At 39.6% G+C, this 24679-nt stretch overlaps 1 protein-coding gene across 10 annotated transcripts in view; it reads right to left on the bottom strand.

Annotated features, from left to right (window-relative positions):
* The window catches only part of LMO7 (LIM domain 7), a 195687-nt gene that overhangs the window by 62678 nt on the left and 108330 nt on the right, over positions 1-24679 (bottom strand). The gene's annotated exons all lie outside the window — the stretch shown is intronic.

Below are 24679 nucleotides of genomic sequence, written 5' to 3'. Positions count from 1 at the left end.
TGGATGACCCTAAACTACTGGTGCTTTCCGTCAGAGACTTAAGCAGGATCATTGCTAATTCAGAGAGATGCAGGAGCCTGAGCTAGATGACCTCCAAGGTCGCTTTTCAGTCTAAGAGTCATAAGTAGTACATTTATAAGAAAATATGTATGTATACACACACATCATGTGTGTAAGACATATAAAACACACATATATAACATATATACACAGGGAGACAAAGAAAAGGGGGAGAGAATGAGGAGACAAACATTTAACTTCACTTTCAAAGAATCCATGAAGACAGCTACAACCATTCCTTCCCGTAAGATAAACATGAACTGAAATGAACTTAAGAACATTTGCCTCTCACCTACCCCCAAAACAGCATAACAAAAGTAAAATCCACAAACTCTCACCCTGCTGTGGAAATGTAAATTGGTACAACTACTTTAATACATTTCGTAGCAACTATTCAAGCTGAATATACAGTATATGCATATTCTGTGACCTAGTGCTTCCACTCCTCGATATATACCCAACAGAAATGCCTACAGATGTTCACCAAAAGTCACATGAGAACCTTTATAGAAGCACAATTCGTAATAGAATAAACTGGAGCTACATCTATGTCTTTAACAGCAGAATGGGTAAATTATGGAATATCCACACAATGAAATATTCCATAGCAATGAGAACAAACAACCTGCAGCTATATGGTTCAATCTGCCAAACAATGGGAAGTAAAGGAAGCCAAACAGAGCACAGACTGTATTATTCATTCAAGTCGAGAACAAAAACAGGCATAACAAAGATATGATGTTAGGAGTCAGGATACTGTTCACCCTGGTGGGGGAGGTTGGAAGTGACTGGAAAAAGGTGAGGGCCTTCTAGGGCGCTGAAAATTTCTTATATTTTGATCTGTAAGCTGGCTATTTAAGTGAGTTCCATCTCTAAAGTCTGTGAATTGTACACTTAAAGTACCCATATAGAAAAAGATACATACTTCAAAAAAGCAAATAAATTTTATAGCCCAAGTACTTAAATCATAGCTTATCTCTTAAGTAAAAAAGAAAATCATCTTGTAAAAACAAAATCAACATTTTTCAAAGAAGTGGGGGGAAAAAAATCACTAGAAACTGACAATAAAAAAAAAAAAAAGAGTTATATTGGGAATTCCCTGGTGGTCTAGTGGTTAGGATTCAGCACTTTCACTGCCATGGCCTGGGTTCAATCCCTGGTTGGGGAACTGAGATCCCGCAAGCCACACAGCACGGGCAAAAAAAAAAAAGTGATAAAATATATAGCCTCTTTTTATATTAATGACCAACAAACACACTTCAGACATTAACCAAAGCACAAAGAACCATCAATACTCAATGAAAAGGATACATTAGGCTGAAAATCACCACACTCTTAACAGTCAATGCAAACCACCCCACTTTTCTCATAAGTACACTGAGGGCAGAAAGAGGAACAGAGCTCTCTTGAACCCCTGACCTCCTTTCCACAGCCCTCTCTAAAGGTTTCTAATCCAACACACTCATTTACGTTGTATTATGATAAAGCAATAATTGTAAACACCAGGTATGGCCTATTTTGGAATAAACACTCACAATAAGCAGTGACCTTGGCACTACAACCTCTCCCTCATTTCACAATCCCTTCTGAATATGAGCATTTATAACACGCTCTTGAACACAGTGACACACATGCCAGCCAAACTGCTGTTCTATCACTGAAATGTAATGCCAGGAATTCAAGTAGTCAATGATTTGCTGGAGTCAATAGAGGTCAACTTGTGACACACAACAAACACATCTCATTGTATGCAAGTCAGTAACCAGGCGGCTCCTTTCCCTGCTGTGGCCACAGGGCACAACCCCAAGGCTTCCAAATAGAGCAAGCGTGAGGGCAGAGGAGAAGCTCATGGTATCAGTCTCTCTATAAGCCATCCAAGATATTGCCTAACCCATCAGAACCCAAAATAAGACAGTCTGATCTACAAATAGGCTAATTCCCTTACAACAGATATTTCAACAGTTGACATGGTATAATTCCCTGTTCAAAAGCATGGTCTTTGGGTCAGATGTAGGTCCCACTAGCTATGTTCATCTCTGCAATTTACTTAACTCTTGAAGCTTCCATGTCCTTCTGGAGAAACTGCAAATAATGGCCCTTATTCCAGGACATCATAAGAAAAGTACACAGGTATTTAGCAGAGTCCCTAGCCTCATGGTAAGTGCTCACCAAGCAGCAGTTATCACTAGACTGTAAGCTATGTGAGGGCAGGGCCCAACTTCTTTACCAAGCTACCCACACAGGCTTCTTAGTGACGCCACGCTGGACCCCAATATTTAAGTTGCAACCGGCCTGCCTGACACTCCCCATCTGTCATCCCTGCTTTATTTTTGTATTTATAACCATCAACTGCATGCATTCGTTTATTATCTGTCTCTTCATAATCCAAAAGGAATTTTTGTGATTTTATTTACTGCCACATCCCAAGTGTCTTAAGACAGGGTCTACCACCTGACAAGTACGTTAAAATATTTTATTAAAAATGCCTAGCACATGGGACTTCCCTGGTGGTCCAGTGGTTAAGACTCCATGCTTCCAACGCAGGGGGCGTGGATTCGATCCCTGGTCAGGGAACTAAGATCACATGCCACTCAGCGTGGCCAAAAGCCACAAAAACCAAAACAAAACCTCTGAGTTCCTGGAGTTTTCTAAATTAATTATTTCCATAATTTTAAAAAAAAATGCCTAGCACAGTGCATGGCACACAGATGCTCACCAATACTAATCTGAACACATTTATTTAGCTTACAGAAATGTAAGTCAGCAAAAGAAATCCTGAAATGATAAAAGCTCAGGAGATTCCTATGTGATGTCAAAGGACAGTTAAATTACATTAGCTTACTTAAAACATCTAATTTTGACTCCAACTGTATTGATACTCATAACTGGGCTTCTTTTTTAAAGTTATTTTCTTTAAAATTGCAATAAAAGGAATTCTTTATAATCATAGATCAATAACCCAAAAAAGGCACAGGTTCAAAAACAAAGGGCAGCTTCAAAGTGCTGAGTACAAAGATTAAGTGATGGTCTCTGGGATAAAAAAGCTTCCCAGCAGAGCTCTGAGAGACAAAGCCCAAAGAATCCAAACCTTCCGTGAAACCCAAATTTACCATAAAAAGGGACAGAGATGAAACATTAATAGTTTGAAAAAATGACTATGTTGAATATGTTGCTAGCCTTCTCTGTGTATTATACACTAATTTAAATATTGTTTAATATTCAAGAAATAGCAAGTATGACATAGATATCATCTTGCACTCTGTTAATGGAATAGCTCTGGTAATTCTTCACTACCTGACAAAGGACCAGAAAACATGTGCTCATCACAGAGCTCTAAACTTTCTGCCAGAGGCCAGGAAGAAAAGAGCCATAAACCCTCAAGTAAGCCCATCAGTGAACAAGATCCATCAGTAACCACCTTATCCTAACTTCAAGGTATACTTAGAGCCAGGAAACTCTAGGTCTGATCCTTTCTTTATTCAAAGCTGTTTTAAAATACTCGTACAAATCCTCCATCAAGGAGCACCATCTCCAAGGAAAGGACCAGGGAAATAAAACCCATGCGGATGCTCTGGCTCTCATCGGGAGAGCCCATTCTTCCCCGAGGCAGCAGCGTGGCTAGGGGGGCAGGCTCTGGACTCAGACCTCCTGCGTGTGACTTCTGGCTCCACTTTCGGGAGCTGTGACAATGTGGCAATGCTTATCTAACCCTTTGCCTCCGGAGTCTCACCAGGAGACCACACACCCATTTCACTGGGCTTAAGACAGACATCTGAAAAGTACTGAACGCAAGCAGATCAAGTAAAGGAGACACTTCAAGACTGTCCTCCAATTACCCATCTCAACCACACAGTATGGTGGAAGGGAAGTGGCGAGAGGACAGGCAAGTCTCCCCACACATAGTATTTTCCCCCTAGAAGAGACATTTCTGTGAAGCACAGTTCAAGACACTCTTGCATGTTCTTCTTTCCTTTCCCTCTTTCTCTGAAAGGCTTTGAACAAGAAGTTGTTTCTAGAATAAGGTCAAACAAAGAGCAAGCCAAACGAGTATGGTATGACCCTTGTTGGCCAAACATCCATGTTGGCCCCAAGCCAGCCCTCCTCACCTGCCCTTTATCTACCAGGGACTGCCTAGGCCAACACCCTTCAATTTTCCAAAAGCTCAAAATCGGAGGGAAAAAAAATGTGCCTACATGGCCAAAGTCTATCTCTCTCCTATCTGACAGCACAGTTTGGGAACAGAGTGTTAAAGGATGAGATTCTAGTTTTATTATAGCTTGGTGCAGCCAGCTGTATTCTAGGGCATCATCAAAAGTATTTCCAAATACGTTCTGTTTATCCAAAGAGCTAACCCTGGGCCCACGTGCATACACCCACCTCAGCCTCTCATAGAATCTCTCCTGGTGGACAGCAGAGAGCTGGAACCACACCTGACTCACGACTGTACCCCTGGAGTCAACCACAGGCCTGGCTAAGAGCTGCCAAGCTTCCAATGTTCCTGTATAAGTCACCTAAAGCCACTCACAGAGCCAGTCCAGCAGATCAAGGACAAAGAGTTGGAGGGAAATTCCCCCCCAATAAGCTAAAGCTTCACAGAGCTTGAAACCGACTCCCAGTTCTCTCTTTATGTTCTTCCTCCACACCTTTTTTTTTTCCTTCTTCCATATCTTGATACACCTTTTCCTCAAGGTACCAACTTCTTCACTGACGGCCCGTAAGCTCAATCTTGTCATGTTCTGCCCTAAGATCAAAAGCCCCTAGCACTGAATTCTCCATGCTCCAAAATCATCCTTCCTCCCTAAATCCCAGCCCACACCCTGCCCAATCCAACCTCGGTTAAGATCAAATACAGTTGTCTTACTGAAGCATCATACAAGGAAGCGTGTGATGAAAAACTCATGCTGGAATTTCTGATAGAGTGGGAATATCTTTGCTCCAGATACCACGGGGGAAGACTCCCTACATCCTAACAGGAGAGATGAGACATGTGGTACCACCTGCCACTACCCCAAGCTTCTCTGGCTACAAGGAATCTGGAGTTCAATAAGAGACTCAAGTATAACTTCCTACCCCACCGGGTCTCCTCCCTGCCATACACACTCACCCCTCTTTCTATCCCTAATCCTACAGCCCCGATCATCCCCTTTTCTTGGTCTCAAATAAGCTTTTACCTTTGTTCCTCAGAACAACTGCAACTCCCTGGGTGATTATGTCCCCAAACATCCACTTCCTGAGGCTACTTCCAGAGTAGGGCATGGACCCAACCCTTCCGGAATCAGTTCTAGCCCTGCCCTGCCCTGCCCTGGGCGGCTTCAGCTGACCGGGATGTGCTGCTTGGGAAACGGGGTTGACATTAGACAAGCTGGGCTCACACAATACTTGGTCCTCCTCCAAGCCACTAAGTAATCCCTGCCCTCCAGTTGCTGCTTATGTAGTCTGGCCACCTGTTCACAACTTTTTAAAAAATGTCAAGAAATGAGGTTCTGGATCATGATTTCATAAGCAGTCACTAGTAGAAAAAAGTGTGTGGACCGTATCTGCTTTCAATCTGTCAGGTATGCATGAGGTTAGGGAGGAGGCATGTGTGTGGCCAGGGGAGACGGTTGAGACCATTCAAAGCAGATGCCCTTCTCATTACAGCCACGGCATCGTTTTCTATAAGAGACAAGACAGTCTGCCTCCAAATGGGAGGAAAGGGTTGCTCAGGATACTGAGTGAAATTTTAAGAAGCATAGTGACATAATTTCTGACGCTACTGTCTCTGAGGGAAGGGCCTGTTTTTATTCCAAATGCAGGAAGTGAAGAAGGAATTTAGGAATCTATCAGGTAACGGCTCCTTTTTCTATTAACAGACATTTTGATTCATGGAAGCTCTTCCATTGCATTACATAAAATAGAGCAAACCTTTCTCTAATGACTGGCAAATAGAAGGAGGAAGAAATGTGTGGATAAAAGTTAAAGACGAATTCTTGGAATACTGCACTCAAAAAGTAAGCTGCATTTTAAAAAATGAAGTTGAAATTCTTCCTTTCCTCCCACCTTCATCCCTAAAAATGAAACTGTATTCCATTTGACAATCTGCCAGTAATGTGAGACACATGTGACTCATAGCTTTTAATCTGCCATTGTTACAAAATGCAGCTCTACCTGACTGTGGAAATTGTAAAAATGGCACTTGAGAAAATAATACCAAATCTGGAGATAATTAATGAGCAAAAATCGATAAACAATGATTTCTGTACTTACCTATGTGAGACAAAACTCTTGGAAATTCAACAGTTTTTGCCCTAGGAACATAATGCTTATTCCAAACATGACAAATGAGTAAGTACCCTCTCCTTAAAAATCATTTCTTATTAAATTTCACACCCCACCCACACAGTACTAAGAATAGCTGAGTTTCACTTAAAGAGAAAGGGAAAAAAAAAACCCACAGGCATTCGAAGACACGGCACACAGCTCCACTTAAATAATGAACCTGAGGAGCTGCTGCAGGAGCTGAAAAGTGGGTTTTGTTTCTAACTCTTTCAACCACAGACTTTTTGAAAATCTTCTTTTCTACTTTTTGGAGTATGTTTGCTATCACATAAAACTGATTTCACAATTTGAGACTCACACATGTATATCCCCTGTTAGATGGTAACCCAGAAATTCCAGACAATTCCTGAATACAGAATTTAATATCCATGATATATGCTCCGTGTACTAAATGGAGTTATGACCTTCAGTTATATAAAATGTGCTGGGGAGAGACTACAGGGGGTGTCAATTACAGGCCTACCCATCATTTTACTTCTGTAGGTAACAATGCCAGGTAGCAGCAACAATGGGAAGAGTGGGCTTGGTTTTAGACATGGGAAGCTTGAGACACGTGCCAAGTAGAAATGTGAAGTGACTGGTAATTAGATATACAAGTAGGATGTTCAAGCTAGAAATCTAGGTTGGAGATATAATCTGGGGAGTTGTCAGCATAGAGATTAAGTGTAAAGTCATGAAGCTACCATGAGACCCCCTTAGAAAATAAGTGTAGATAGAGAAGAGGTCTAGGGATTGAGGGCTGGGAAACCCAACACATAAGGGCTAAGAGGTGGAGGAGAAACCAGCAAGGCAGACACAGAAGGACCAGCCAATGTGACGGGAGTGGCACGCCGGAGGCAAGGAGAGTAAGACAGAGGGACCAGTCAAAAATGTTGTTTAGAGGGGAATGAGGATGAGCGCTGAGGAATTACTGCTGTATTCTTTTCTTTTCTTTTCTTTTCTTTTTTTGCTGTACGTGGGCCTCTCACTGTTGTGGCCTCTCCCGTTGCAGAGCACAGGCTCCGGACGCACAGGTTCAGCGGCCATGGCTCACGGGCCCAGCCGCTCCGCGGCATGTGGGATCTTCCCAGACCAGGGCACGAACCTGTGTCCCCTGCATCGGCAGGCGGACTCTCAACCACTGCGCCACCAGGGAAGCCCTGTATTCTTTTCTTAACCGTTATAATATCTTACACACATGTAATACACACTCACTCAATTACTAATTACTTCTCCTCAAAGGAGAAAAAGAAAGAAGTATTAACATCAACAAAAATCTCGTCAAAACCACCGATGTTCCTAAACGTACAATTTGGGAGAATACTGAGCTAGATGGCTCAGGTGCCCTTCCAGACTTCTGAGTCCACACTTAGCAAAGCCAACAAGAAATTCGACTATAGGTATAAATCTTCTAGTCTTTAGCATCATGATATTGGAATAATAATGTGCCAGGTGAGGAATTTTCCAAGTCAGTATTTGTCAAACTGTGTACCACGAAGCATGAGAAACTGGCAGACTGAATGGGGCTTAAGGTCAAAACTTTTTACAAAGTGTTGCATATTTTCTCCTTACACATAACAGAAAATTGAAGTTGTGAAAAGCCCTACAACAAGAGATCCGTTTTACTTATACTTTGAAAAATTCACTTTCTCATAGTTTTTGGCAGAACAGTTACTAAAATCTTAAGGAATTCTGGTATCGATGAAGTATTTCCCAATTGTGTCCTGTTTAAGTCCACTTTACGCTTAATTGTATCGTGTATATTAATAATAATTACCTTTATTAAGCACTTTATATTAATCATTACGTTGACCGTATTGCATTATTATCTCCTTTAATCCACACAACAATCTAATGATTTACAGATTAGGAAATTGGGACTCCAAAGGCTTAAAAACTTCCCCAAGGTCACAAAACTATTAAGACTTGATGTGATCCATACTTGCCATACACTAAGAGCTATGGACTAAAACCCTGTTTTAGTATTAGTGCAGTCACCCTTTCTACCTTAATGTATTTTTAATAGTTTACTTCTTTCTTAATCCTGAAAAATAATTGTCTGTAATATCCTTGAGAAGTATAAATGTCTCTCAATATTCTCTCCAAGTGTTGGTTCAAAACCTATCTATGGCAACAATAATTTCCTGCCTAAATCTGTCTCCCAAAGACAATGGCAGAAGTTCCCCCTTATCTTTTCTGGCAAAATTTAGATTTGTACTGTACTATCTTGCACATACAACCCGTTATGGGATTCTGCAGATGGAAAATTGCCAAAGCATTTTTTAAAGGACTTCCTTCTAAGTAAATGAAATATACCACAATAATTCTCGCAGCGAGAGAAATGCAAGACAGAGATTACCTGTTCTTATCACTGCTAAGCCTTTATGAGTATGGTTTCTTTAAGGCAGGTACCCATCGAATATAAATAAAAAGATTATAAATTAAGCACAAACAAGATTAACTGGGAAAACATTTTGGTTAGTCTCCTGAAGGTACATTTTCTAATCTAAAAAAAAAGAAAGCTAAATCTACCTTTAGGTTTGTGAAAATTAAACAAAATATATTTAAAGTGCCTAGCATGTAAATATTTATTTTCTTTCTGATGAACGTGAAAGCATAAGGTGTAAATTATTAGTAGTAAGCTATTATATCATTACACCAATTCCTTCGCTGTAGTTTATATTAAATGTGCTATGTGTGAATAGCACAAACCTGTATTGACAAAGTAGTGCATACCAAACTATTCAGAAGTCTCCATATTGCTTTTAAGCACATTATTCTCCCTTGCCTATAAGTGAGACTTGTTTCAAACTTTTAATTCCACCATGGGAAAAATCAGCACCACGGCCTCCTCAAAAAAATCCCTAGCCCAAGTTTTTCATAAATCATTTTTAGTCCTAAATTTTGCCTGTTCTAGAGTAGCCTCTCTTATCTTAGTGTTTTTTAAAAAAACACCAAATTTTTCACAACTATATTTAATCCAAAGGTTCCTAGGGGCAATATATATTTAGAACAGAGTTTCTTGACAATATTACCATTTGAACCTTACAATTCTTCATTGCGGGGGATTACCCTGTGCATTGCAGGATGTTAAACAGACTCCTGGCCTTATTCATTAGACACCTCTCCTCACCCTAGTCAAGACAATCAGAAATGTCTCCAGACGTCACCAAATATCCCCTGGGGCACAAAATTGTCCGATGTTGAGAACCACTGTTTTAGAGGATCTAAGAATTTAATTAATTCCTCTTCATAAAGTATACTCAAGTTTCCATGGGCCTAAAATTAGCTGAAACCAAAACCAGTCTCATGAGTAGTAAATGAAGTCTGAGGAGTTGACTCACTCTCCAAGAATGACCAACTATTAAATTAAAAACATACTATGACTTATCTCCCTTGCAATTTGTATAAAGCTGCCTGTCTTTCATTAGAGAGTTAACACCATGCATCATTTAAAAATTTCCATTTACATATACCACCTTCCATAGATGTGCCATTTCCTTCTTAGCCTTCCATATAATGCTTCAAATTTCAGAATCTTATCAAAGTATCACCAATCACTCTGTATAAGTCATTGAGAAAGAATGGACATGCTTCAAAGGAATAACATAATTGGTTTTCAAATTCAGATTAATATAACACCGCCTTCTTCAATTAACTTTCAAGTTCAATACACATTCGATCCCGATGTCCTTCAGAGTAGTCTACCTTTCTTGCAATCAATTTCAATTTTCCCATTTTCTGTGAATACCTTTTTGAAACTTCCAAGACTAATGAATCTAATGAGTTTTTTCTTCTTCTTTCTCCCCTTCACCATATTTAATCTAAACCAAATTCAAATAATACTTCCCAGGCAACTTTTCTCAGATATGCCCTTTATATTCCCACTATCACCAGTTCAGAATTTAAATTGAGTAAGTCTTCATAAGTGCATGCATCATCTAATCCCCGAGCCTGTTCATCCTTCCACATGCTCTGCACTGGTGAAGGGCCCCAAATTTCAGAGTCAGAAAACTAAGGCCTAAGCCAAACAACATCTCCCTCGAACACTCACTTCCCCACCAAACAAGTCCTATCAATTCTAGTCCCTAAATTTCTCTGGAATTCCTTGCTTCTTTCTCAGATGTATTTCCTGTCTTCGGTCTTCCCCCTGGTCCTCCTCCTCCCCAGAGATTCCTGAACAATCGTCCTAAAATGGAATCCTCTCCATGTCTCCTACCTTTTTTTTTTTTTAATAAATTTATTTATTTTTAATTTTTATTTTGGGCCGCGTTGGGTTTTTGCTGCTGCGCGCGGGCTTTCTCTGGCTGCAGTGAGCGGGGGCTACTGTTCGTTGTGGTGCCGGGGCTTCTCATTGCAGTGTCTTCTCTTGTTGCGGAGCATGCGCTCTAGGCGCGCGGGCTTCAGTAGTTGTGGCACACGGGCTCAGTAGTTGTGGTGCACAGGCTTAGTTGCTCCGCGGCATGTGGGGTCTTCCCGGACCAGGGCTCGAACCCATGTCCCCTGCATTGGCAGGAGGATTCTTAACCACTGTGCCACCAGGGAAGCCCCATGTCTCCTATCTTGACATTCTTACCTCTTACGGTTTATTTCCCTCAAGTAAAGTTCAAAACATAGCATTCACATTCATCATCTGTCCACTCTCGGTCACCTCGTTTCTTGACCTGCCCCAGCATAAACCCAACACTCTTTCTATAAAACAGCTCTAGAACTCTCTCAACAACCCTGATCTCTCCCACCTCCACATAAGAGACAACAGGAGGTTTTCTCTTCCTAGAAGGCTCTTGACTGTTCTCCCCCACTTTTGAACTGTTCATCCTTTCAGATTAAACTCAAATGTCACCAGCCTCTGAAGCCTTCCTATCTTCTAGAGGCCTCTCTCATGGGAGCCCATGGGTGCTCCGCACAGAGTGCTTTTAAAGCATTCCATTAAATTATCTTCCTAGTGTCTCCCACTGGACTGTGAACTCCATGAATTCAGAAACAGAATGCTGTTCATCTCTGGCTAAGTACTTAAAATACAGGCACTAAAATATTACCAGAAAGAAGAGGTTAATCTTCAGCCTCTTCTAAAAATCTATCCTACCAATCCTCTAGAATCATTTTTAAGGGGCCATTTACTCCCTCTCATCCCCACTAAATCATAGGGCTCCCCATGCTTTATCTTGAACTTAATTTTAGTTACATCCCCATTTCCGTCTTGCAGCCATTTCCTGTTGCATCCCACTCTATTCTGACTTTAATCAAACAAGTCTAACACAACAGGACCTGTTTACTCTCACTCCAGAGCTATATATTCCATTCCTTCAGCCTAAAATGCCCAGAATCTGTCACACATTTAACTCTTAAATGTCAATTTCCAGGAAACTCCCATAGGACATTGCCAAGTCCCTGATACACCATCACTTTAGAGTCCCAATCGCTCATACAAATATAGAGCCATACCATTATTCATCCACTTATATCCATTACTGACGTTAATAAAATACATTTTGTGTATTTGTCTCACTACCTCCAAAGGACCTTTGAGGACTATTTTCTTTCCACAAACATTATTCACTTACAGTTGACCTTTGAACAGTGCTGAACATGTAATACCATAGTACGTATTTAGTGAACAAAGTCCACGTGTAAGTGGACCCACACAAGTTTAAACCTATATTGTTCAAAGGTCAACTGTACTGAGGGTTTTGCTGAATATCTATACGAGATGAAGTAAAAATATTCTTAGGATAATAATGTCACATACCTTCTCTTTGAGTAGTTCCCATTGATTTATCCCCTAAAACAGAGGTTCTCAAACCACGGTCTCCAGACCATCAGTATCCACAGTACCACAGAACTTGTTAGAAATAAAAACCCTCAGACCCTACTTCATACCTCCTGAACCAGCAACCCTGGGGTTAGGAGTCCAGGAATCTGGGTCTTAGTGAGTCCTCCGGGTGACTCTGATGCATGCAAATGATTGAGTCAGTGCCCTAGAAATATACCAAAGTTAAAACTACAGCTTAACCGAAGCTACAGCTTCAACTACTTTAGCTACTTCTCTGAAAAAGGAAGTTAAACTGAAACATAATTCCTCTAGCCTTACCCAACTAGAATTAAAAACAAACAATAAAAAGCACAAAGAAACTCAGAGTTAAGTGAAAAGCCTGGAACTGCTGCCAATGATTTTCAAGTGTTGACTGAAAAACTTCAATGTGTTTCCCTGGGCTTGCGTGGGCTTAAGAGAGCACCATAAAAATGCACTCGATTTGTTGCTGTCGCTGCTCACTAAGCTGTCACTTAGGATGTCTTGGTCCAGGGATCTAAAGGACAGGGAAGATCATTGAGTTCACTGCTTAACACTCCAAAAGCACCAACACTCCATGGGATCCAGAAGAGAACACCCAAACATAGAAACACACATACCATGTCCACAGAACACAATGTTTCAAGGACAGAAATGATTTCTCCTATAAGTTTTCTGAAAAGTCAACCACTGTCAGCTTTAAAGGAATGAATGCTATTCAGAAAGTTAAAATAAGTTAATTTTGTTACACTCATCTTATAATTTCCTCATAATATCATACATTCCTGTTATACGTCTCTGAAAAAGGGTAATTGGTGAGAAACTGGCCTAGACCTATTTTTGTATTACCTAATCTCTAATTTGTTTTCCCCGGTTCAGAAGAAAGTCTGGATTAGGTAACACTGGAATAATGCATCTGGTGAAAGATTAAATGAGCATGAACCTAAGACCACGTTATCAGAAAATCCTACACACAAAATTATAACATCAAATTAGCTTACATAAAACTAGTTGTGTATATTAGGGTTGTAAGGCACCACTGACAAACACCAACACAGACCAACTTGTTGAAAACAGGTACAAAACATGGATAAAGAAAAGTGGATAGCGGTTGCACAGACCAATTAAATTGCCATTGGTAAATTTCCTTCTTTATATTCTAAAATGTGAAATAATGTGAACATATTCAGGTCTACTGATTAAAGAAGGTGGTTGCCTTTGAAATTTAAGTATAGCCCTTATCTTATTCAAGTTACTAAATCTGAAGCAGAATAATAAACTAAAATGTAGACAGAGTATCAATATTATAGACAGTCACTCACTGAAATAAGAAAAGGTTAAAGCCAGGTGAAATTAAATGTTATTCTTGTTCAAGTCTTCTGCTGCCCTGGCTAAGCTGGGCATAAGACACGGGGGGAAATAACTACACCCAAACCAGAAGGTGGGACTTAAGTCAGGATACATGTCTTGGCTCACGAGTGGCCTTGGAATAGCATTTTGACCTCTTCTGGGCCACATTTTCCCTCTCATGTGAAAGGAGGACTGCACTGGATGGAGCTGTCTCTTTAGTACCTTCCAGCTCTGATAGTCTGATTCTTACCTCTTATAAAGGAATATTCCCACCACAATTTTTAAGTTGATATGAAAGGCAGCAGAGAGACTCCCTAGAGAGCTTTTCTGGTAAGTTCAAATAAAACAGTGAACACTCACATCAACTGCATGATGTGACTAAGCATTTTGAACTAATATAAATAAATGTTCCCATGTATTACCTTCATTACGATTGTGGAATAAACGTGCTCCACAGTTGAAGGCTGACAACTTTTGAATACAGTATTTACCTCCTCATAACTATATGCCAATTTTTAAAGGCTTATGAAATTAAAAATGCTTTTGAAATCACAAGTGAGTTAATTGACAGCAGAATATTAATAAGTTTTCAAAGTCATTCCCTGAAAGCAATTCTCAGACATGATAAAAAACAACCTTTCAAATAATGTAAACCCAAATTTTGTCTTAAACTTTCAATAGAACACAAAAAAAGGATCAAACACCAGATTGTCAAATTATTTACTTAGGAGTGAGGGAGGATGAAGAGAACCGTGAACAGTGTATTTGGGAGGGAAATGAATACATAGAAGTGTAAAAGTTTACTAAGGTAAGTTCTTCCTGATTGCATCATTCTGTTTTATGAATGAACTAGTAAGACTTGAGACCTTTAGCAAAATGATTTACTACTAACTTCTTGGTGAGATAATGCCCTTCTTACTTTCATAGTTTTCTTTAACACAACTATTAGTCAAATTAAGAGGACAAATTATCCACTTATAAGTCTTTAAGGAAAGAGTAAAAACAATCATTCCTAATAATAGAAGATTAAAGCAAGAATAAATCGTTAGTGGGCTATTCAATTATTTTTGCTTTCAACTTTTTCATCCTAAGAACACTGTTGGATACATTCTGTTTATATAAAATAAATCCAATTGCTTATAGTTGTTATCACAGTAATCAAAATATCCAAGGACAGGGCTTCCCTGGTGGAGCAGTGGTTGAGGGTCCGCCTGCCGATGCAGCGGACGCGGGCTTGTGCCCCGGTCCGGGAAGATCTCACATGCCGCGGAGCGGCTGGGCCCGTGAGCCATGGCCGCTGAGCCTGCGCGTCCGGAGCCTGTGCTCCACAACGGGAGAGGCCACAACAGTGAGAGGCCCGCGTACCGCAAAAAAAAAAAAAATCCAAGGACTATGGAGAGATCATCAGTTATCCCTAGGTCTGTAGTCTTACATTTCTTAAGATTTAAGTTGGTAGATACTTCTCCATTTACTCTAAATATCAAAGAACAAAAAAGAAAAAGAAAAACTATCCTCTTCACACATAAGGGTAAGAGTAGAGGTCCTTCCTTTCCTATTATTGTTTGTCGCACAGACTGAGTCTACAGGAATGTCACCTGGGTCACACTTTTCTCTTCTGGCAGAGGGAGTCACTCTTGTCCCTCTGCCACACCTCTCCTTTCTCCATATACACAGCTCTTTCTCCCTCCTCTATCTCCTTATATGGACAGATCCTTTATTTTCCCTTCTGCCTTATTACCCCAAGGGTAAAATCATACTGCTTAGTTCATTTAAGAAACACACCCTTACAACCCTTTCTTAAGACTCACCTACTGGCGCAGTGGTTAAGAATCTGCCTGGCAATGCAGGGGACACAGGTTCAAGCCCTGGTCTGGGAAGATCCCACATGCCGCGGAGCAACTAAGCCCGTGCGCCACAACTACTGAGCCTGTGCTCTAGAGCCCGCAAGCCACAACTACTGAGCCTGCGTGCCACAACTACTGAGCCCATGTGCCTAGAGCCCATGCTCCGCAACAAAGACAAGCCACTGCAATGAGAAGCCCACACACCACAATGAAAAGTAGCCCCTGCTTGCCGGCACACAGAAAAAAAGACCCAACACAGCCATAAATAAATAAATAAATAAATAAATAAATTTATTTAAAAAAAAAAAAAACTCACCTACAATTTTTAACCACAAAGTCATCTCTACTGCATCTTATTAAATGAGATATTACTGGGCATTGGAGACTAAGGTTTTAAACTGAGGAAAACATACAGAATTAAGATTACTATGAGACAGAATAATATTGTACATAGCATGTAATGTCTCATATTTTCTTTATCTATTCATCCATCGATGGACATTTAGGTTGTTTCCATATCTTGACTATTGTGAATAATGCTGCAATGAACATGGGGGTGCAGAGAGCTCCTCAAGATCCTGGCTTCAATTCTTATGGATATACACCTGGAAGTGGAAATCCTGCCATCTGCAACAACATGTATGAACCTGGAGGACATTATACCAAGTGAAATAAGCTAGTCACAGAAGGACATGGTTCCTCTTAAATGAGATATCTAAAATAGTCAACAGACATAGAAACAGACAATATAATGGTAGTTGCCATGGACTAGGGGAAGGGGAAACTGGGAATTGCTTTTCAGTGGGTATATAGTGTCAGCTATAAAAGATGAATAAGTCTAGAGATCTGCTGATACATTATGCCTATAGTTAACACTGGCTTGTGTACCTAATGATCTGTCAAGAGGATAGATCTCATGTTAAGTGTTCTTACCATAACAAAAAAGAAATTAGTATGAGAAAATTTGTAAATTAACTCATATCTAAGACAGTCAAGAAAGAAAAAAGGCAGCAACTCAGCAGTACTTTCTCTCAGCACCTTGGGTCCATCCCCTCCTCTCGAGCATTTCCTCTAAGTAGATAAGAGCAATAGACAAGGACCGTCCCTAAGTGTTCTTTGCTCCCTCCATAGGGTTCCTGTTCCTACCTGATCGTCAATCACCAAATATGTTATAATTCAATCTAACTCTAGATATATTAAAAGTTAGGAGTTTAAAAATCTACCATAAAGGTAAAAAAGATGGAGTAGGAAATAAAAAAAGCTATCATGTAGATTATACACACCATATTTAGAGAACACAGTAGTCTAAAATTTTACGTAAAGTATCAATAGTAGTTAACGGCCAGCGTATAATGGATGTGTGCCATGTGTCAGGCATCTAAGCTCTTCACCTTTACTCATTTAATCCTCACAATGGTCCCTGTGCAGTAGGTACCATTGTTGTCCTCTATTTCGCAGGTAAAGAAATGGAAGGACAGAGAGGGTAAGGGAAATGAGCAAAGACCACAGTCAGCACTGGCCGCCTGGGACTAATAACCAGGCATCTGGCTTCCTCTCTTAGTGAGGGAGGAAGGGCTTCCTGGATGAGGCAAGATGGTGCCTGGCCTGTAAGAATGGCTGTCCAGGGGAAGAGGCTGGCCTGACTGGTTGACAAAGCTTGCGTAGAAGGGAAATAAAAATGCAAGTAAATAAGCCACACATGATTAGACAGTAGAACTCCATTAAAGTCTCAAGGGGGCTTGGACTTGACCTGTGGGAGCCACGATGGGCTCATGAGTGGGAATACATGATTCAAGTACACATATGAGACTTGAGACTAACAGACAAAATACGAAATCTTTTATGAAAAGCAGGAGTCAAAATACCATAAGTAGTTAATTATCTGATCAAAGCAAGCTTCCTTGAATTCAAACCATATAAAATCTTAAAACAAAAACTGAACCCTTAATTCATTTGCGAGGGTGAAACCTAAATGCAAAGACACAAGCCCTGCCAGCCAGCAGGCTGCCAGATGGGAGTCAGGTGCAGAGGAGGGGAAGCCTCGTGCGCAGATGCACCCCAACCTGCAGCCTGACCTTCAGAGGTTAACGGGCCTCCTTTCTGATGCTTCACTTTAAAATACACTAAAGCTTCAAATCAGTGAGCTTGTTTTAGGAGAAAAGTTTACCAAAACTCTTTATGATTCTAATAAAATGTAACATTAATCCCAATAGCTAGTTTTATTAGTGATTTTAAAATCTACTGAATGTAGATTTTTATCTAAAACTATGCTTAAAATATCATATCAAAATGAACCTTCCTGACGTGCTCTCTCCACCCCTGATTTATTTTGTTTCAGAGTCCTATCACCACCTCCCATCACTTTATATTTTTATTCATTATTGTCCTCCCTATTAGAATTTATGCCTAAGAATGGCAAGGCTTTGTCCTTTTCACCACAAAACTGGATCCCCAATCCCTAGAACAGTGCCATGCACAGAGTAAGAACACAATAAATATTTGTTAAACTCATTCATTTATCCATCCATCTAGTTATTGAATCAAATTCCCTGGTGTTACACCTGCCCTAAAATACTGTTATTTTTCCAACCTTGATGAACAGAAGTGGAAGCAGTTTTGGGTTATAAAATTCCGTCAGGCTGAATGAGATGTTTTGCAGACTCCATAGTTTTGTTTTTCAATGCTGTTGTTTGGGAGTAGGGTTTTCATGGGTGGGAGAAAAAACAAGGAGATAAGTCCATTTTGTTGTACGAATTTGGACACAATGTGCCTGAAATGGTCTATTCTATGGGGGGGTTGTACATATTCTTGTCTGGAACAGTTGCTGACAATAGATGCAGAGTTTAGATTTAAAAGATGTTGACAAGAAAGACAAGGGACAACTTTTGCTCAGGTTTTAGGAGAATATACAAAGCAAGTGAGTGGGGTTAGTACGGCCAACACTGGCCCAGATGGTGGCTACCACGCAAACAGGGGTATTTATGATTTAAGGACACCAAGGCTAGGACACGCAGTGATGTTGGATTCTCTAAACTGATTTGAATATCCACCTGAGCCCAGAGGCCAAGCCCACAGTGTTTCCTGTGAGGGCATGACATTCCCACTGCCCTTACTCCGAAAGCAAAGTAGTTCCTAGGACAAGAAATCCGGCCTAACACTTCCAGAAGGCGCTACAGAAAAGAGATTTGGGACTCAAATAATAATTCCTCCTTTTTGTTGGCATTTAAAAGAAGGAAAAAAGACCTTAATTTCTGATTAAATGCATTAACAACTCCTACATTTCCATTTGGATACTCTACTGTCATGTCCAGTGCAGTGTGTTAAGACCTCATTTCTATCTTGCCCCCAAATTGGCTACCTTTCCCGTTTCTGCTAACAGTTGCACAAGCTCAAAAGCTGGCCCTTCTTGCTCTTTCATTCTAATCAACCCCCATCACGTCTACTTCAAATATCTTCTCCTCTTTTACATTTTTACTGCTTTCAGCAGTTTGCATCCTTATCAAAACACCCATGAACTGCAACCATTTCCCAACATCTGTCCCAGCCTCCAAGCTAGTTCTCAGTCAATCCATTTTATATACTACTTCATTACCCCATCTTTCTAAATCTGATTTTAACATTGTAACCTTCTGCACCAAGCTTTTGGTAGTAATCCCACTACCTAAGAGATAGCTCCAACTCCCCCAGCCAGGATACTCGAGGTACCACTCAAGCTGGTCCCAACCTACCTGTCATCCTGCCTCTGATCTGCCAACCTAGACTAGAAACTCATGCCTTGCATACCTACCCTACTCTGCAAATAAGTTCAGGCCTCAAGAGCGGAGATCTTACTTAACTTTACTCATTGCTTTGCATCTAAAGGGCTCTCTAAAATGATTGATTAGAACTTCTCACCTCTGTGCCTCTGGATGTGCCAGTCTTCCTGTAGTATTCTCCCACCTCACTCAAATCCAACTTATCCTCCAGATCCACACTAAAGCCTTACATCTGCCCCAATATCTTTATTAAACCCTCACTCCAGTATGCGATCACTATCATTAATTGCCTAAATACGTGTAACTCAGAGCGTGGTGCTCATCGGCACAGCCTGGGAGCTTGCTAGAAATACAGAATCCCAGCCCTGTCCAGACCTAATGAATCAGAACCTGCATTTGAATCAGAGCCCAAGGTGTTTTACGTGCACCTTGAAGTTTGAGAAGCACTTGTTTAAAGCACTCTCACTCTCGGTAAAGTCTGGGTAATTTCTCACCCACAGCTTCTAGAAATTACAAATTCCTCTGTATCTCCAAAACTCCCTCCTACCCAACCAACTTCATGGAGCTCGTGTCTGACAGATACACGTTAACACGTTCAAAATTTCTTTGTTTGACCTTCCTGTCTTTCATTAGGATACACTTGAAAGCAGAATTATTATAATGGAGAGAAACTGGGTTTGGAGTCCTAATGAGTGTTCCCACTTGTGCTAGGCACATGACCTTGAGTGAGAGGCCAAACCTCTCAGCTTCCATACCTGTATACTCAAGCAGCCACTCTTTCTAACAAAGAGGGTGTAAGATTATACAAGGCATTAAGCAAAGCATTCAAATGTTACTTTCTTTCCACTCTCCTCCACTCCGTCTCTCAAAAGCAGTACTTTTCCTCCTTTTACATATTCAACAGCCTTAAAACAAGTGTTTTCTATTATTGCATCTAACCCATCCCACTAGTTATTTAAAAGGAATTTTTCCTTATTTGTATTCTTCTCTTATACGTATATCTTAGGCTACTATTAGTTTCATCTACCTTTGGCTCTCTAAAAACATCACATTCACAACATAAAAGTTTAATATTTCTTCCTATGAATGAAAGGTTTACATTAAACAACTAGCAAGAAATAACTTCTAATGACTTGTAGAAGAAGTGATCACTCCACTTGTCATAAGTCTTAGTAAAGGAATTCTTAAAGTGTCTCTGTGCTTGAGTCATTTCTTGGACTTTGCTTTTCTGAGTCACTATCTGATCCCCCAGGAGTTTCATCTTACCGAAATTAGACAGTGTTATTTACTGTTACACTTGGTGCTTTGTACTTACCACCTGTTTCAAACCCTCCAATGGCTACGCTGATAGCAGGACTTACAGTGATGTACTGAAGTAATTCTTCTTCTTTAATTCAATAAGCTAGGTAATATGACTACAATTTATCTTTTTGCTTTTAGTTTGAGCTTTCAGACAGGACTTCAAATTATCAAGCATTAAGGTTTTACATAAGATTTAATATACAATAACCTAAACTGAAATGAAAATATTATATATATATATAAATATTTATATGTATATATATAAATAATTTATAAGCACTTATTCCCAGCCAAGGATGTTTGGAGGAAGGAGTCATGGTTTAGTCATTTTTTTTAAAGATAAGTTAATTTTTAATTTTTTTAAGTCTTTAAGGATAAATTTATTTTTAATTTGTTTGTATTTTAAAATTTAATACATTAATAAAAACACAGTATTATATTTCATATTTGTGTTTCAGAACTATTTTGACAACCATGTTTCAGTGTAATTGGTTTCTCTTGTGATTCTGTGTATTTTATTTTATTTTATCTTTTATTGGGGTATAGTTGTTTTACAATGTTGTGTTAGTTTCTACTGTACAGCGAAGTGGAGTTCCCTGTGCCATATAGCAGGTTCTCATTAGTTGTCTATTTTATACATAGTAGTGTATATATGTTAATCCCAATCTCCCAATTCATCTCACCCCCCTATCCTCCCTTGGTGTCCATATGCTTGTTCTCTACATCTGTGTCTCTATTTCTGCCTTGCAAACCGGTTCCTCTGTACCATTTTTCTAGATTCCAAAAATATGTGTTAATATACGATATTTGTTTTTCTCTTTCTGACTTACTTCACTCTGTATGACAGTCTCTAGGTCCATCCACGTCTCTACAAATGACCCAATTTCGTTCCTTTTTATGGCGGAGTTTGAATAATAGTGGCGGGAGTGGACATCCTTGTCTTGTTCCTGATCTTAGAGGAAATGCTTTCATTTCTTCACCACTGAGAATAATGTTGGCTGTGGTTTTGTCCTATATGGCCTTTATTATGTTGATGCAGGTTCCCTCTATGCCCGCTTTCTGGAGAGTTTTTTGGTTTGGTTTTAACAAGTAAAATGAAGCATCAATAATCGGTAAATTAATAACTTATTTAGAATAATTTCCTGCCAGTTCTGTTTTTAAATATATGCTTCCTGCCAATGCTGTAAAGGTCAAAGTGTGGTAGTATGATCCTGAGCAATCTAGATTAGTAAGGTTTTACAATCCACAGCCTCTAACAGGAATGTTCCATTAGAATGGCAAATACAACTGAACATTCATAACTATCTGTGTAAAGGTCATAAAACCTACAAAGGCCTGTATGTGTGCATATCAATAAAATCCAAATACTCTATTATTTCTCTACTAGACAGGGAGAAAAGACCACACGTGTAGCATACTTCTTCTATTCTAAGGTACACATGTGTCTATTTAACATTTCTAAAATAAGGAGATCTTAAAAGCACCGATCTTAGATTTAATGGCACATAGTAATATTGTATCTATTTGAAGTTACTTAGCTCACAAACTAGGGGGAAATTTTAATTATAATATAAAGATATTGGCCATGTATCAAATGAGGTAATATCAGTCATACACACAAATCCATCTGGGCTATAGCTGGCCTGGTTAAGCGGCAACTCAGACAATTTCAGTCCCATAGCACTAGGAAGAATATTAGCAAGTTTTTAAAGTCTGTTCAAGTCTGTTTAGACAATACAGTGGAAGCAATCCAAGCTTTGAAGGCTAAGACACCCCCTGAATTTAAATCCTAGCTCTGTTATTTGCCCAAGATAAGCTAAACAAGTTACTCTTCTCTCTGACTCCCTTCATTTCATGCATTGGAAGCAAAATGGCTGGCTGGGCTGTTACTAGGTTAGAAATAACTAATGTAAAACACCTGACAGATAGCTAGCTGTCTGTCAGGTGTCTAAACCTGATGGAGTACTTATGAAATATTCCGGACACTCTAGTACAGTGATGTCCTCACCTAGTTGATATTCATCAGTCCAGATCCATCGTTCCCTTAGAGTTGTAAGCTGTAAATCATTGCAATGCTCTTTAAGACACAAAAGCAAACATTAAGACTGAAGAATGCTGTTTTCATCTTCCCCATTTATGGTTTTAAGAACGAGGTAGAGAAAGAGTAGGTTTTTTTTTCTCTTCTACCCACCCAGGATTCAGGGTCTGTACACAGCACATATTAAATATTCAATGGCTGCGGCTGACAAGCCACAAGATAAAAGGCGTACAGATGAGAGAACTCAGTACCCCTAGGCTAAGCCTCATGTACCTGTGCACCCTCCCTCTTCAGCCCATCAGGACTGTGCTGCTTCTAGATACCCCAGCAGCAGTAATCTCTGGCTCTAGCAGCTCAAGGCTTACATCAATGGATATCAGTCTTTACGGGAATTTTTTACCCTGACTCTTTCTTGTAAGCAGAATGAAAAAGAGAATGAAAAATATGAGAAAGGACATAGAGCTCTATTTCTTAATCTGGGATGGGCATGCTTTAGACACCAATATTTAATCATACTATTCCTATTTCTCCTCCAAGACAGGGACCAAGCCCTTCTGGTGAAATGAATTCTTCACTAAAATAAAAAAGGATCTAGGGACCCTCAGCGTCTGGTGCCTCACTCTTTGAAGCCTTTTACAAATTTTCACATATGTTCTTAGTGTGTGTACACGTGTGTGCTCTACTGCACACTTTTGAGATGAATACACATTACACACAAAATAAAGTCTGAGCTCCCCACTTAGTAGAGAATTTTTCTTCTCAATATTAAGTCAAAAGAAGCCTAGTAACATGTCAGCCAAATTGTCTACCCAGACATAGATTCTTTTGAAGATTATTTCCGTTTATCTCAGTAAAAGTGGAAGAAAAAATACAGAACAAAAGATTTCACAAAGTCTAGCAGCCATCAATGTTATTATAATGTAATGAAATGGTGAAACGTAATAACAGTGATGCTTGATATCTAGGGATTTCTCCCCAAAGTGCTCAAAATACACAGCACAAACCCTTCTTAAATTTATGGTGGTTAATGCAAACAGAGCTTAATTCAAAGCAGCTGCTTTTTCCAGGCCACCAAGATCCCCCACTTTTTCCTTTTTTAACTTAAGAAAAACTGGCTTACCTGAAGTGTGTTCATTCAAGTATGTTTTTAACCTACTTATTTTTGAACGGAATTTTATTACACTATCATATGCATTTAATGTGGCAAGTATCCTTAATTTATACAGCAGGTGTACACTTTTCCTTAAAATTAAAGGTTTCTCAGTAACACTTTTGGAACATGTTTTCTTAAGTTTACTGTGTATATTTTGGTCAGTAGTATCTGAAGCAATGCTTTTAAGCTCTTAAGAAAAAGTGACCATCACCCTGCCTCTCAGTTCAGTAGGGATACGCAGAAGGTACGTCTCTGAAAAATGGAGAATCAGTCCATCAGCAGCCAATCCCACCTGGGATGGCTGCTTGGCATGACAAATTATACCAGGGCAATTACCCCTAAAATATAACTACTCCACTAACCTAGACTCTTTAAAATAACCAATAAATGATCAACATACAACTTTTATACCTATTCAACATTTGATAGCGAGTCTCTTCATTTTAAAAGAACCAAGCTATAATGTTATGTCAAAGCATCAACATGAAAGTATACTTCCTAGTTTCTTGATGTGTTTCACCACGTACAACTGGAAGTAAATAAGAACCAAAGCTTATGACCTCACAAACAGTGCCTATTGCTAGTTATGATTGTTCATGTCCAGAGTTAAAACTACAAATATTTTACAGAATATAATCAAGACCTTTATGCTATCAGTACGGTAGCCTTTTGATGGACAGCACAGATAGGAGATATCCAAAAGGAGCCAGCTAAGTTTTCTGTCTGGGGGACAACATAACTGCAGTGTGCATTTGAATTCTGTAAACATTTTGAACACCTATCCGCCCCCCCAAAAAAAATTCATAAGGCCTACGAAAGCCTTTTAAAGAACAGCATCTGATCTGATCTTGCCTATCCAAAGGATAACCACCTCTCCTCTCCTAATGACCAAAACGATAAGAATTTTCACAGAAGAGGGAAAATGGGATGAAAGAATTAAACCAATCACCAAAGTAAAGTTTTGAATTTGGATCTGTGTTGTGGACTGCTTGTGGTTTCATGTCTTTTTTTTTTTTTTTTGCTTTTTTAAATATGGAAATAGAAACTTTTTAAGGAAATAAATCCAAATCAAACTACAATATTTCTAAC

Source organism: Neophocaena asiaeorientalis, unplaced genomic scaffold (assembly GCF_003031525.2).
Source record: "Neophocaena asiaeorientalis asiaeorientalis breed wild unplaced genomic scaffold, Neophocaena_asiaeorientalis_V1.1 scaffold212, whole genome shotgun sequence".
Lineage (NCBI taxonomy): Eukaryota > Metazoa > Chordata > Mammalia > Artiodactyla > Phocoenidae > Neophocaena > Neophocaena asiaeorientalis.
This window is presented reverse-complemented; position numbering and strand designations above follow the sequence as displayed.